The sequence below is a fragment of the Cibotium barometz genome, chromosome 12 (assembly GCF_041138505.1).
Source record: "Cibotium barometz isolate CiBa-2024 chromosome 12, ASM4113850v1, whole genome shotgun sequence".
NCBI lineage: Eukaryota > Viridiplantae > Streptophyta > Polypodiopsida > Cyatheales > Cibotiaceae > Cibotium > Cibotium barometz.
In genome coordinates, this window is record NC_141057.1 from 26,678,074 (window position 1) to 26,691,463 (window position 13,390).

General features: G+C 45.8%; 1 protein-coding gene and 1 long non-coding RNA gene across 3 annotated transcripts in view; one reads left to right on the plus strand and one right to left on the minus strand.

The window, feature by feature from the left end:
- Window positions 1–13,390, plus strand: part of LOC147633237 (uncharacterized) — a 35,308-nt gene that overhangs the window by 13,776 nt on the left and 8,142 nt on the right. The gene's annotated exons all lie outside the window — the stretch shown is intronic.
- The window catches only part of LOC147633238 (serine/threonine-protein kinase BSK5-like), a 39,276-nt gene that overhangs the window by 10,902 nt on the left and 14,984 nt on the right, over window positions 1–13,390 (minus strand). The window lies entirely within an intron of this gene.

Below are 13,390 nucleotides of genomic sequence, written 5' to 3' on the forward strand. Positions count from 1 at the left end.
AAAACCCTACTGTATCTTCTGTGCTTACAGTAGTACCTGCTGAACCAGATGTACTTGCTGTGAACCAGCTCCGTGTGTACCTGGTTGAGTACCGGCTATTGGAAACTGTATACTAGTACCTGTTTGTGTACTTGTACCTGTACGTGTGCATGTACCTGTTTTGTGTACTTGCACCAGGGAGGTTTGAGCCACGGGCTTTGCGAGGGTGTGAGCCAGGCTCTAGTAACTTGTCTTCATATTTGCATTTGCATTGGATTTTCTTGCTGGAAAGCCTTTGGAATCTTGTACACAGATTAAAATACTCCAATAATATACTTCAATATTGAGGGGGGGCTGGCCCATTCCCCCCTTCCAGTGGTGGTGTACTGTGCCGTGCTTGTCTTTTTGCAGATTATCTTGTGTATAGTCGTGTGCATGCACATGGACATCCTAATCTCAGGGCTAATCCCTGATTTGCAACAGATAAAAACACCAGATTGGAGCAGTATATGCTGTCATAGGCTTGTGCAGGGCTAGAGGTGGACCAGAAGCTTGTCGGCTAGATGTTGGAAGTCGTGAACTTCCAATCAGCACCATTAATAATTTTGAGAGTCCATGCAGCTGGCCGATAGCATGTCACGTGCACCCTGCACTAGGGTACATAGTGACACACTGGCATGATCATCAGTGCAGCATTTATACAAAAGAAGAACCTTTTCTAGGATTATTTGTCGTACACCGTGACCCCATTGTGAGCCCTCAGTCCAGGGACAGTCAACCATGAGCTACATAAGTCAGTCTCTGAGCTTTAGAGGTTAGTCAGATGTCAATCCTCTTAACCCACTTGGGGAATGTTTCAGTCAAAGCATGTAGGGTCAGCCTTAGCATTAGGTCTGCACATTTAGGAGCATTTAGTATGCCTTGGACTAGGCCATGGCATGGCCAGCCCACAAAGGGGCCCCATCCAAGCCATTGGTGGGCTAAGAAGGAAGATACTCTTCACATTCAGCCAGCATATGTGCAGTCATACAGCTATCTAGACTTGCATCAATGGCTAAGGAGAGTCTTCAATAGTGCCTCGGGATAAGGTGGATACTCAGCTGATGTACGGTCTGTTAGAAGTCATCTCCTGTCTTAATCAGACACCAGGGCCTCTGTTGTGGGTGTGCCCGCCCTGTATAAGTGTTTTATCATTTTTCCTCACTCCCCGTATTTTTTTCCCATTTTTCCTTGGTGTGGGTGGATGCCACATGCTGGCAGGAGCCTCTGATGCTGGCCGACTGCACTCATGTGTTCCTGAAGACTGGCCGACTTGATCAGAGGAGGTCGTGGTGTTTTTCTGCTGGCCGATTGGCTTTGCCCAGTCGTGGAGGGCTGGTGGCACTTCATGCGTTGGCCGACTGCATCCATGGGGCCATATAAATAGGCCCCATGATCCCCACTTTGTACTCATTCAGTTTTTCTCGGGATCTTGTGTATAGAGAAGAGTTTACACACCTATCTCTCTGTCTTTCTTGTGCTGTCTATTTTCTGCACTCTACTTGCTCTTGTGGTCTCAAGTTTGGTTATCATTTCCGCTGCGTATTTTGACATGGTATCAGAGCCCTAGGCTCTTGATAGATCTTGGGAGTTTTCTGAGCAAGAGGGGGATAGTTAAGTTGCTGATTGGTGAACTGTTTTGGGCTGTTCGGGAAGAGAAGTTGCAAGAGGAATTGGAGATCTGCAGAACCAGAGGGGGTTTTTTGTCTCTCAGCACAGCGGTATGTTCATGAATTGCTTGAGGCCTTTGGGATGGAGAACTGCAAGCCTATTACTTCGCCGATGGACCCAAACACAAAGTTAATGATCCTTGTGAGCTAGTCGATGCCTCGTAGTACCGGAAGTTGGTTGGTTCATTGATCTGGTTGCTGAACACCAGATTGGACTTGAGCTTCTCCGTGGGGCTGTTGAGCTCTTTTATGCAGACACCATTGAAGTCTCATTGGGGCGCAGGATTGCGGATCTTGCGGTATCTGCAGAGTACGAAGGATCTAGGACTCTTTTACACAAGAGGGGATGGAGTCAGACTCCAAGGTTGGAGTGACTCAGATTGGGGAGGAGATCCAGACACGAGGAGATCTACTTCAGGATACAGTTTTACCCTTGGCTCAGGAGTAGTTTCTTGGAGCAGTAAGCTATCTTCGACAGAGGCAGAGTACCGGGCTGCTTGTGGTGCTACTTGCGAGATTGTGTGGTTGCGGATGCTGCTAGGCGAGATTGGGTTTCCACAGAAGGAGCCCACAGTCATCCAGTGCGATAACCAGAGTTGTATAGCTATTGCTCGGAACCAGGTCTTCCATGCCCGGACCAAGCACATAGAGATACAGTATCACTTTGTACGTGAGAAGATCTTGGTTGGTGACATCTTGCTCCTTTATTGTTCGACGGAGGACAATGCGGCGGACCTCTTCACGAAGTCTCTACCTCACGCTACGCTCAGGCGGCACTCTAGCTCCCTTGGGTTGATTTCACAGCCAGGAGCTGAGAGGGGGTGTTAGAAGTCATCTCCTGTCTTAATCAGACACCAGGGCCTCTGTTGTGGGTGTGCCCGCCCTGTATAGGTGTTTTATAATTTTTCCTCACTCCCCGTATTTTTTCCCCATTTTTCCTTGGTGTGGGTGGATGCCACGTGCTGGCAGGAGCCTCTGATGCTGGCCGACTGCACTCATGTGTTCCTGAAGACTGGCCGACTTGATCAGAGGAGGTCGTGGTGTTTTTCTGCTGGCCGACTGGCTTTGCCCAGTCGTGGAGGGCTGGTGGCACTTCATGCGCTGGTCGACTGCATCCATGGAGCCATATAAATAGGCCCCATGATCCCCACTTTGTACTCATTCAGTTTTTCTCAGGATCTTGTGTATAGAGAAGAGTTTACACGCCTATCTCTGTCTTTCTTGTGCTGTCTATTTTCTGCACTCTACTTGCTCTTGTGGTCTCAAGTTTGGTTATCATTTCCGCTGCGTATTTTGACACGGTCTTCCTCGTCCTTGTGTTGGGCATTCATATCATTTGTACTCAGCATTGTACATCATTTCTCCAAAGAATAATATAAGCAAATACTCCTTGCAGGGGGGCCCCTTCAGTGGTGGGTATTGGGACCCAATACTATGTCGTCTTCAATATTCTCATTCTCTTCTCTCTCTCTACTCTCTAAAGTTGATGCTAAAGATTCTCACCACATAAAGGTATAAAGAAGGCCCTGTTGTGCGTTATCATGATCAAGCTCATTGCATGTAACATTGGTATCAGAGCATCAGGTTGGTAACCCAACTCGGTTACCTAAAGAAGTGAGAGCATCCGGTAGATGGTTAAACTGCAGTCCGGAAAAAACACCCCGGCCTCCACCATGTCGGGAGAGACATCACATCAAGGAGAAAGCCAACAAGAACAGATGGAGGCACAAAGCTTCCAAATACAAAGAACGCTTCTGCCAAGCACAGAAGAGCTCTTGAGAATAATGGAGCAAATAAATTCTCTTTGGGCTTCTCCGAAAAAGAGAAGTCCAAAGAAGGCACCTCAGATCTGGCACAAGTCCTACATATGGAGGAACAAAGAAGAAAAGATGAAGATCGACGTGAAGAACAAAGAAGAAAAGATGAAGAAGCAAAAAGAAAACTAGATGAAGAAAAAAGAACTGAGACGTGCGGAGGAACAAAGGGATAGGGAAGCCACACGCAAATATGAGTAAGACCAACACCGCAGAGAGAAAGGCGACCGAGAGTTCCAACAAAGACTCCACTGGGAGGCTGTGCAAATCCAAAATCAGCAAACGATGGCACAAATTTTGGCGGCTCTCCCTCAGCAAGCTCCGAATTCCTTGTCCTCCACCGCCCCTACCACCACCGTCATATGAACCTCTCCAAATTTTAGTAAGTATGATGGTAAGTGTAATCATGCTCCAGTTAGTCAATTTATTCATCAATTTGAAGCACATTTTCTATTAGCTAAAATCACCGATCCACAAGACAAAGTCCATGTGGCAACACCCCAACTCATTGGGGAAGCCGTTACTTGGTGGCAGTATTGGCCACAACTTCACAGAGACCCCATCACAGGCCAATTCCGTTTTCATTGGAACACCTTTGTGGCTAACCTCAAACCCCGTTTTCTTCGCCACAGTACATGACCAATCTTGAGGATGAGATTTACAAACTCAGTTAAGGTGGTTCCCCTGTTTTGACCTATTCAAACAAGGTCATTACAATGGCCCAATAGTTGGGCATAACGGAAGAAGATAAGCTCAAGCAGTTTATTCGAGGTTTAGACACTACCATTAGGTACTCAGTGAGGAATTTTCAGCCTCAGACTTATGCACAGGCACTGACCCTCGCTCAGAATCAGGAGCTGATGCTAAATGGAGGTAAGCCCAAGCAAGTACAGTCTACCCCAAAGCCCCAACAACAGTCATCTACCTAGGGTAAGGGGGCTCAGAACAACAAAGACCAAAAGGGCCAAAAGAAAAATTCTTTGTGAGTCAATCGGGCAATAAGAAAGATTCTACGCCCAAGAAGACTCCTGAGGAAAAAGCTAAGGAGGGCATCATTGGAGGTTATCTCTAGCCAGATGAACAGACACAGTACTGGACAGAGAACAGTTGTTTCTTCTGTCACACTGTGGGACAAGGGAAGAAAAATTGAACTAAGTTCCAGACTGAAAAGTTTGCTAAGGCATCCACTTCCACAGTAGCAACCGTAGCATAATCATCCACACCTCTGCCATCAACCTCAAATGCCATTCAGCTTTTGCCCTCTTTGAATTCAGTGCCACCAGTGGTATTTGATGATAAGCAGGAGGGTGAGGTTGAGGGCAATACGAAGGCTCTCATCCACACCTATGGCACTGCAAAGGGACGACAGATCATTGTCCTCTTTGACATGGGCAGTTCTGAGGATGCCATCTCTCTGCAATGGCTACCTTGGTTCCTTATCACTTAGCTGTGGACAGGTTTACCCCTGGACTACGTACACATCACTCATAAAGCTAGGCAATTTGAGTTTCAAGTTCAGCAGGCCACATTCTAGCGGGATTTCATTGTCTCCCCTCTTTTAGGGTGTGACATGATCCTTGGGATCCAGTGGTTTCGACAGTATGCACCCATTCCTGATTGGAGGCAAGACACTTTCACCATAGTTGAAGGCTTTCTTGAGCCTCTCATGATTCGCGGGGATCAGAGCATTCCTGGCATTCCACTCATTTCCCACATTCAAGCCCAAAGAGCCATCAAAAAGGAGCAGAGTGTGCGTTGTTATATGTCCACTCTCAGTCTAATGCAGCTCACATAGCACCCACAGGAGAGCAGCGGATGGCTGGTCTTTTGTCTCAATACAGCAACATCATGTTGCGGGACGACCTCCCACCTACTCTCCCACCCAGTAGACCTGAGGACCATCGCATAGAGTTGGTTTCTCGTTTAGAACCTCCAAGCAAGTTCCCCTACCACCTTTCTAAGGCATTGGAGAGCAAGCTGGAGCAGCAGTTAGCCAACTACTCTGGTCCGGATTTATCTGACCATCTTCCTCACCTTTTGCTGCTCCCATTCTGTTTGTCTAGAAGAAGGATAAGTCCACACGCTTATGTGTGGATTACATGGCGTTTAATAAGCTGACAGTGAAGAATAGATTCCCCATGCCCACAATAGAGTACATTCTTGAATGACTCAACGATGCAAAGATTTTCTCTTAAGATTGATCTTAAGAGTGGCTATCATCAGGTTCGGATCTTCGAGGCCGACATTCCAAAAACGGCCTTTAGGATCGAGCGTGGCCACTATGAATTTGTGGTGATGTCCTTTGGTCTCACCAATGCACCAGCGACATTCAACAAAATGATGTCTCGGGTTTTTCGGGACCTCATTGGCAAATGCGTCTTCATCTTCTTAGATGACATTCTTATCTTCTCAGGGACTGTAGAGCAACATGAGCAAGATGTGGCACAGGTTTTGCAACTCTTGCAGGCCAATGAGTTGTTTATCAATGCCAAGAAGAGTGAGTTTGGAGTACAGGAAATCCATTACCTGGGATACATCATCAGTTCTTCAAGTATTAGCCTCGACCCTGAAAAGGTACAGGCCATTCTCAGTTGGGATGTTTCCACTATAGCCCAAGAAATCCGCTCATTTGTGGGTTTTTGTCAGGCCTACAACACCCACATGGACAAGTTTTCCGACCTTGCAGCACCTCTTACTGACTTGCTCAAGGGCGTGAAGACTCGTCGTCAGAAAGTGTCCGTCACGGGCAAGGCTCTAGAGGCATTCCAGATAATGAAGAAAGTTACCTTTGAGTTGCCAGTTTTGAAGTTGGCATCATGGGATGATCCTTTCGAGGTGATTATTGATGCCAGTAACCTTGCCATTGGAGCTGTTTTACAGCAAGATGGTAGGCCAGTGGCTTATTATAGCCGCAAGTTGAATAACGCCGAGAAGAATTATTCGGTGTATGACAAAGAGCTCTTGGGGGTGATGACCGCTCTTAAGCATTGGAAGCACTTCCTTTACGGGAGGGACTTCACAGTTAAGACAAATCACCAAGCACTTAAATGGTTGCAAACCATGCCCAATGTCCAATGGAGTGACAGGCAATCCAAGTTGAGTCAATTGTTCCAACAATTTGGGAGAATGATTGAATACATCTCAGGCAAAAATAACCCCGTTGCCGATGCTCTTAGTCGAAAGGGCACCATTTGGACATTGCAGGAGTCCACTGTGCTAGAAATCCAAGGCAAAGACTTAGACAGTATGAAGGCATAGTATCCAGATTTGGAAGAGTTCGGGACTCAATATCATTTGGCCCTCAGTTCAGAACCAGGCCACTACAGTATACGAGATGATTGGTTATTTTTCAAGAACCGTCTTTGTGTACTCAAAGAAAAGCGACAAGTCCTCCTCCATGATGCCCATGATTCTCTTGTTGGGGGTCATAGAAGAATACGACAGTTCCACACGAAGTTTAAAGACCGGGAACCCATGAAGCAGTTTGATTGGATGAAGAGTTCTTTCAAGAGTATCCCCAGTTGTTGGCGGACTACTTGGAAGCCCTGAACCTGCCACCAAGTTAAGCAGGAGGGAATGTCGTATGCACCCTGCACAAGGGTACATAGTGACACACTGGCATGATCATCAGTGCAGAATTTATACAAAAGAAGAACCTTTTCTAGGATTATTTGTCGTACGCCGTGACCCCATTGTGAGCTTTCAGCCCAAGGACAATCAGGCACGAGCTACATAAGTCAGTCTTTGATCTTTAGAGGTCAGTCAGATGTCAGTCCTCTTAACCCACTTGGAGAATGTTTCAGTTAAAGCATATGTAGGGTCAGCCTTAGCATTAGGTCTGCATTTAGGAGCATTTAGTATGCCTTGGGCCATGGCATGGCCAGCCCACAAAGAGGCCTCATCCAAGCCATTGGTGGGCTTGGGCAGCCAATCGGCTGCCCTATCTCTTGCCCACTGGCTGTCGGCCAGCATACAAGGGGTCCAGCAGGCAATCGGGCTATACCACAACAGTCGGGATGCAACAAAAAGGGACTCAAACTTATGCGCAGCAATAAATAGCAATTAATGCTATTTTTTGGTATTTTGTCCATACTGAACTGGTCAACAGCATTAATGCTGGCCGACCAGCACAGGCAGGAGGCATATATATACCAGCGCATCATTCCAAGTCAGTTCATTCATGTATATTCAACACATTACCTTCAGTTTGCAACATCCAAACATTCCAGGTTAAGAAGGAAGATACACTTCACATTCAGCCAGCATATGCGCAATCCTACCAATATCTGGACTTGCATCAGTGGCCAAGGAGAGTCTTTAGTAGAGCCTCGGGATAAGGTGGATACTCAGCCGACATACAGTCTTCCTTGTCCTTGCGTTGGGCATTCATATCATTTGTACTCAGGATTGGACATCATTTCTCAAAGAATAATATAAGCAAATACTCCTGCTTGCAGGGGGGGCCCTTCAGTGGGTATTGGGACCCAATACTGTGTCGTCTTCAATATTCGCATTCTCTTCTCTCTCTACTCTCTAAAGTTGATGCTAAAGATTCTCACCACATAAAGGTATAAAGAAGGCCCTATTGTGCGTTATCACGATCAAGCTCAGTGCATGTAACATAGTAGGTCAGGGAGTTGATAAATTCCCCCAAAGCCTATTGCTCATGGTTAGGCATCTCATTCCTTGTTGGGATTTGATCATATAGAGTAGGACTCTTGTAGTCAAGACAACCTTTTGGGCATGCCTAAGGCTGCCAAGAATATGTACCGTTTTGTACTATATGAATATACTAAAAATATAGTATCTCTCTCTCTCTTCTCTCCATCTCTTCTTTGCATTTTGCATCAGTATGTTCTTATGAAAGGTGTTTAGGACTGAAAGAAGACATAGAGCTTCCGCCCATATGACATTGGTATCAAAGCTTCAAGTTCAACAATGCTAAACACTGATGGTGTCCCAGACAAAGACACACAGTCCAAGGAAGAGTAACACAAGACATGGACGAAGTTCCCAGGAGGTTGGTTGGTGGTGTTCCACAACACCCAAGGGGAATGGCAGCCCTGTGAGTCGGATGCCACTTGGGGCACACCAGGAAAGGCTTTCAGGGGATGATCATCATCCAAGGGGTGGAGTGAGAATGCCAGACTCAATACTCAAGAAAAGAAGACCAAAGAAAGTGTTTAGGGATAGGGCATGAAGGGCAAGGAGACAAAGTGGAATAGATGCACAGATCTTCATCAGATTTGGAGTGAATTGAAGACAGGGCAAGGTTTTCAGTGAAAAGGTTGCCAAGAAGGGAAGGATAACAAGTTGGGGTCCATGTGGAGATAAAGGGGTGATGACAACCATCCAGGGTCAGAAGTTAGAATCCTATCATCAAGTTTAGCAAAAGAGGATGTCATGTGCATGCACATGGACATGCTAATCCTAGGGCTAATCCCTAATTTGTAACAAATAAGAATACTTGATTGGAGCAGTATATGCTATCATAGGCTGTGGAGGGCTAGAGGTGGACCAAAACCCTGTTGGCCAGATGTTGGAAGTCGTGAACTTCTAGTCGGCAACATTAATGATTTTGAGGGTCCATGGAGTTGGCCAACAGGTCAATCAGTTGATTAATTCCTACAAAGCCTATAAAAGGCAATCTATTGCTCATGGTTAAGCATCTCATTCCTTGTTGGGATTTGATCATAGACTAGGACTCTTGTAGTCAAGACAACCTTCTATGCATGCCTAGGGCTGCCAAGAATATGTACCCTTTCTGTACTAAATGAATATACTGAAAATACAGCTATCTCTCCATCTCTTCTTTGTGGTTTGCATCAGTATGTTCCTATGAAAGCTGTTTAGGGCTTGAAAGAAGACACAAAGCTTCCGCCCATATGACACATAGGTGATGTATCTTTCAGTTGTTTTGTACATTGTGGATATTTCATTTTAAGTGTTGAAGCGCGTATTGTTCACGAGAGAGTGCCCAAGGACGTTCACACCTAGCCAGTGTAGTTACAATTAATGACATGCACATTGAAGAGATAAAACTTCTCACGGATAATGAGCATATTGCTAATCTTCAAAAGAATGTTCTTTCATTTAAAAGCTTTGTCAGCATCCATTATAGATTTGTAAATAATTACAGGTTATCCATCGAGCCTTGTGGGTGTGAAACAGAATAATTTTGCACCCATGTGAGCTGGGTTGTGGCATCATGAGATGATGCTGAACGAAGGCAAGCACGAGCAAGCCTAGAGAGGCTCCCAAATCTCAGTAGCAACAGTAGTCATCATCCCAATTGAGTAAGGAAGCACAAAACAACAATGATAATAATGACAAAAAGAAAGATTCTCAAAGCAAGGATAACAAGGACAAAAAGTAATATTCTCAAAGCAACTCAAGCATTAAGAAAAATACACGCAAAACCTAAGAAGATGTAGGCAGCGAAGAAAGACAAAGATGCAAATTAGGTTTTGAAGAGAGAGAAGAGCAGCATGAAGAGAGACAAGAGTTAGGGTTTCGTACACCTTGGGATTAGGTGCAGGCTAGGGTTCAAGTCAGGGTTACGGGCTATGACTCTAAGTTTACAATCCATGACGAGAAAGAGAGAGATAGAGAGAGAGAGAGAGAGAGAATGTCTATAAAAGACCAAAGGGTCTATGATGAGACCAAAAGTGTTACAATGTGTCCATGAAGTGACTAGGTCATGGAAAAAACATAAAGAAGAAAACCAACTAGAACCGAAGGAAAAACGTCCACGTTGTGAGAGGTTTTTTGGGCCCAATGGAGTCAGGGCATGGACAAATATGAAGGAGGAAACGGTAGGTTGTAGAAGGATGTGATGTACATATGCTAGTCTTGTCATGTGCAAGCATTGCCATGGACATTCTCTGGAGCTAGTCCAGAAGGGGGCAGCCAGAAATTAGAACCAGGACTTGGAGCATAAAGTGCAGGAGTGGCAAGTCTGGACTAGGAGAAGGACATGAGGGATGCTATCGGCTACATGAAAGGGGTCTGTCGGCTGAACCAAAGTACTGTCGGCTGTACCAGAAGGAAGGCGGCTACAGGCGCATCCATATCTATGAATTATGGACCAGTCGGCTGGCCGACCAGCAGTCGGCCAGCACTCCAATGGTCCAAGGATCTATAAATAGGCATAGTGCTCATTGAGTTGTTCATTCACTCCACTAGGGAGTGGGTCCTTTTGTGTAGGACTGTTTTGGGTGATTACACCTTTTTATGAAGGCAGCCCATGGCTGTAGATTTAGGGTACCTTTTTGTACCATATGAATATATTGAATTTCCAGCTCTCTCTCTCTCTCTCTCTACTCTCCCTTCTGTCTGCGTTTTTGCATCAGCATGTTCTAAGTGGTGTTTAGGGCTGAGAGAAGACTCTCAGAGCTTCTGCTTGTTACATTGGTATCAGAGCATCAGGCTCAGCAAGGCTAAACACTGATTCAGTCCCATATGATGGTGTACAGGTCCAAGGTATAGGAAAGTGCACAGGTACGAAGCCCAAGGCAAGGAACACAAGATCAGGAAGAGCTCCCAGGAGGTTTGTTGGTGGTGTTCCACAAAGCCAGAGGGGATGGCAGTCCTGTGAGCCAGATAGGTTTTCGGGCACCGGTCCCAAGGGAGGATTATCCTCCAAGGGGTGGAGTGAGTGCCAGACTCATTTCGGTGTTCAGAGTCAGGGGGCAGGAAAGGATTGGGGACTGGATGGAACAGATGCATAGATCTTATTCAGAGTCAGAGTGGTTTTGGAGACCGGGCTGGGTTTTCAGTGAAAAGGGTTACCAGAGATGGATGAATGACAGAGGGATGCAAGGAACAGAATGGGATGATGACAGTCATCCAAGAACAGGTTGGAATCCCGTCATCAAGATTAGCAGAGGGGGATGTCATGTGCAAGCATTGCCATGGACATTCTCTGGAGCTAGTCCAGAAGGGGGCAGCCAGAAAAAGATCAGTAGAACCAGGACTTGGAGCATAAAGTGCAGAAGTGGCAAGTGTGGACTAGGAGAAGGACATGAGTGATGCTGTCGGCTGCATGAAAGGGGTCTGTCGGCTGAACCAAAGTGCTGTCGGCTGTACCAAAAGGAAGGCGGCTACAGGCGCATCCATATCTATGAATTATGGACCAGTCGGCTGGCCGACCAGCAGTCAGTCGGCCAGCACTCCAATGGTCCAAGGGCCTATAAATAGGCATAGTGCTCATTGAGTTGTTCATTCACTCCACTAGGGAGTGGGTCCTTTTGTGTAGGACTGTTTTGGGTGATTACACCTTTTTATGAAGGCAGCCCATGGCTGTAGATTTAGGGTACCTTTTTGTACCATATGAATATACTGAATTTCCAGCTCTCTCTCTCTCTCTCTCTCTCTCTCTCTCTCTCTAAATGGATGTACCTGATCTGTCCCATAGGTCGGATTCGGCCTCCCGTGGACGTTAATATAACTTTCTTTCTTTCTTTCTTTCTACTCTCCCTTCTGTCTGCATTTTTGCATCAGCATGTTCTAAGTGGTGTTTAGGGCTGAAAGAAAACTCTCAAAGCTTCCGCGTGTTACAGGTCTAGTAGGTAGTGTGTACAATATGTGTAAGGGCCAAGGTAGTAGATGTAGTATGAAAACACTATAATTGATTGGATAAAAGGATAAATAAAAACGCCATGTACCTGCTAAAAAGGATAGCTGTGCATGAAGAAGCGCAGGGAGAAATCTAGACGATGGAAAAAGAAAGCCAAAGACGATATTGAGTCAAGTCTGAGTCAGATAGCATCAGCTGAAAGTCTTCAGTCTGACAGTCAGAACTTAGTCAGAGTCAATCAGACAGTGTTGTGAGCTTAACTACATCTAATAGAGTCAGCTAAACAGTATGTTGATGTCAGTTTAGGGGTTATAAAGCTTAATCTTTGTGAGGTCTAGGGTGTTTGGGAGTTTGTGAGCCTTAGAGGATTCAGAAGTGGAAAGATCTGAGTCAGTCCAATCCATATGGAGATCCTCCATGCAAACATTGATGGCTAGGACCCACATTGATCCCACTCTATATCATTGACATTCACGGTGGGAAGAGCAAATTAGTCTCTGGACACTGGCCTCTATAGCATCCAACTCACTCAAAACATCCAACCCCGGGCACACAGCAGCCCTACAACTATCCTCTGAATCTTTGCTGATACAGTTGGACACCTTACCCTCCTCAATTTGAATCAGTTGACCTCCCAAAGTGTCCTCCTAGGTCAAATCTGACTCTGAACAACTGTGATCTTCAACTCTTAACACCTTAGTTGACCTCCTTTGATAGCCTGTTGACCTAAACTGACTCCCAGCTGACTCTGAGCTGATCATTGCCTAACTGTAATCTGATTCAACTAACTGCTGTTGACCTCTATCAGATTCTTGTCCTCCAGACCTTCAGATCTTGCTCCAAAACTTGCAATCCTCTAAAATCTTAATCCAGAACCCTCCTGGATTGTCAACCTACCTCTGCTAACTCCTACTTGATTCAGGTCTGACTGAACTGATTTAACTGACTCAACTGATTCAGATCTCCTCGCCTCTGTGTCCTCTGACACTCACGGACCTTTAAACACCTCAAATCCTATAGAGATACAACACTACAGTCACTTATCTCATTAGCTGACCTTCAGCTGATGACTGCCTGATTCCTGTCTGGTTCAGCTAATGTCAATGATATAGCGTTACAATGGGGTGGGATCAATGTGGGTCCTCGGCATCAATGTTTGCATGGAGGATCTCCATGTCCACTGTTTGTGGAGGGGCACTCTTGGTTTCTCTCGCGGATCTCTCGGATCTATAGTTGTCGAGTGGAGCATCTCCTCAAACCAATGGGTGTCGGGCATTTAGCTTGCTGCACCTAGATCACTCTGTCTAAAG